At 37.9% G+C, this 2,398-nt stretch overlaps 1 long non-coding RNA gene across 1 annotated transcript; it reads left to right on the top strand.

Annotated features, from left to right (window-relative positions):
• The first annotated feature begins 807 nt into the window (after window positions 1-807).
• Window positions 808-1,235, top strand: LOC103482393 (uncharacterized). Its single transcript, XR_536454.1, has 3 exons — window positions 808-851; window positions 930-1,057; window positions 1,200-1,235. It is a non-coding gene; the product is annotated as an uncharacterized LOC103482393 (long non-coding RNA).
• The last annotated feature ends 1,163 nt before the right edge of the window (window positions 1,236-2,398 follow it).

Genomic DNA, 2,398 nt, shown 5'->3' with positions numbered 1-2,398 from the left:
AGGTAGCAAATCTCAAAAAGTTTGTTTTCTCAATAGTGAATATATGTAAAGTAATGTAAAATCTGTGGCTGAGAGAAACCTTTTTTTTTTAGGTGGTGGACCAGGCCATGGTCAATCCGGGGTTTTCACTGCTGACAAAGTGCTGTCAGATGAGGAAGTGGAAGCAGCTATTGCTGTTTGGAAACACTCTGCTGATGATGACACGGTCCGTGAGAAGATGAAGGCTACCTTCCACTACCGTCATTCAATGGTCAGAGATGGAAAGAAAGCAGCAAATGTCTTCTCTGTCTTTCCACGGTTTCTGGCCACACCAGGACTGGTAAGACAGCTTTATCTCTTACACTAAAATATTCAGTGGCAACAGTCACAGGAGTTTGTCCTGTAACCTGTGTATTACCAGTTTGAACCACAACTCTTTCTAAACTGTTACCTCCTTGGGCAAGCCTTGCCTGCTGGTGGTGTTCAGAAAGCCCAGTGGCATAAGCATGTGGCAGCATTGCTTATGTCAGTCTTCCCTTGTGCAACTGTGGCTACAATGTAGCTCACCAACATCAGCATGTGAATGACTAAATGTGGTGTAAATCACTTTGGGGTCCTCTGGACTTCATAAAGCACTATACAAGTACAGGTCATTTACAGTCTTCTCACTGTGTGAAATGCTTTTATTTATGCATTTCAGGTAGAGCAAGATTTCAGACTCCTGTTTGGCGAAGGCACTGCCAACAAATTTTTGGAGAAGTGGCCCACCTGTCTCAAATCCAAGGTTATTAAGGAAAGCCATGGCCTGGTATCCACCACTGAACTCAAGGATTTATTGCGGAATGCAGAGTTGGCTGCTGAAGCTGAGAATGGTATGTTGGTCCTCTAGGTAATTGTGACAAATTCATATGTTAGTGGGATGGTGGTAACCTGAAGCTGTTGGTCTGTAGGTTGGGATAGTGACATGTCTGCTATTTTGCTTCTGCTGCATCTGCTACCACCATCTGCACAAGGACGAAGGATGCCGGGTAAGATGTCTGCATCTCAAGCAGTGGATCACCTCATCAGGTTTCTAAAGGTACTGCTAAACAGTTTAAACATAAAAATGCATAATTTAGTCTCTTCATTTTTACAATTCAAGATTTGATTCTGTCTGATCTTCATTCAGAAATTTGTCACTAAATACTTTTGTCATGTTTTTATTTATTTTTTTAATGTAGGTTGGAACCAGTGTACAGCAGCATCTTGACAAAATCGTACCCAGCCCTACCTCCTGGCCCATGGATCCATCCAAAGCAGTATTCACGCATTCTTCACGCATTCTTCATTGTGATTGACAACTACGCCATTCCATGTAAGGCAACATGTTCAGCTGGAGGTCTTGATGAGCTCTTTAAGGCCCATTATGTGTTTGGTACGTGATACCATTGACCAACTTCTTCACCTTTCTCAAAACAACTGATGTTGGAAAAACAAAGGAAACATCCAGAGTTGCTGAGTTGAGAGCAAGAATGCTCCATTAGTGTGACATATGTACAGTACCTTTTCATGAACATTGTTCTGCTTATGAAGTTACTAAAACGATTCAAGGTTTTGTTGTTTGATGTCAACCATCTATGTTACATGCAAACGACACTGCTCTCTTTGTTGTCCCATATTGCTATCTTTGGTGAACATTGTATTAAACTGACACTGTTACAGTGATTATGTAACTGGATCATAAAGTTGAATAAATATTGTCACTGTGAACTTATAACTTTGTGATTATTGTGATTTGTAGGCTTTATAAAAGCCATATAATGCTAAGATTTAGCATTATATGATATAAGTGTAAAAAAATGGAGAAAAAAAACACAATAAAGTGTAAATGTTTAAGTAAATTTTGTGTAAAATTAACTCCATAAAATAACAGTATTACTCTGAAGAGTGTAAACAAACAATAGTGTTTAATAATTTGACTCACTGACTTGTTGTTTTTGACACTAAAATGAGTCAAATTAACTCTGAAAATTTGACACTGGCCATAGAGTACATTTTACACTATTTTCAAGAGGGACCAAATGTTATCTGAAACGGAGTTAAATTCAACTCTATAGGTGTTAAATTGACACTTCGTTTTTTACTATGTATGACTTTATATTTTTGTGTTTTTATGATGTAAAGCACTTTGAACTCCCTCATTGCAGAAATGTGTTGTACAAATAAACTTGACTGATTGCACTATTTGATAAGTGATTTTTCTTTATTTTTTTAGCAAGATGTCCTGTATTTTGCAAACCTGGGAACTGCAACATTGGTGCTTTCACACAGTCGCTACAGAAATACTATACTTGAATAATTTTAGTTTTTGTCTTAAGATGACCAGTCCAGCTGTTTGTATACAGTATATGAGTTAGCAAATTTGTTTAAAAAGCAATCT

Source organism: Poecilia reticulata, linkage group LG20, assembly GCF_000633615.1.
Source record: "Poecilia reticulata strain Guanapo linkage group LG20, Guppy_female_1.0+MT, whole genome shotgun sequence".
Classification (NCBI taxonomy): Eukaryota; Metazoa; Chordata; class Actinopteri; order Cyprinodontiformes; family Poeciliidae; genus Poecilia; species Poecilia reticulata.
This window is presented reverse-complemented; position numbering and strand designations above follow the sequence as displayed.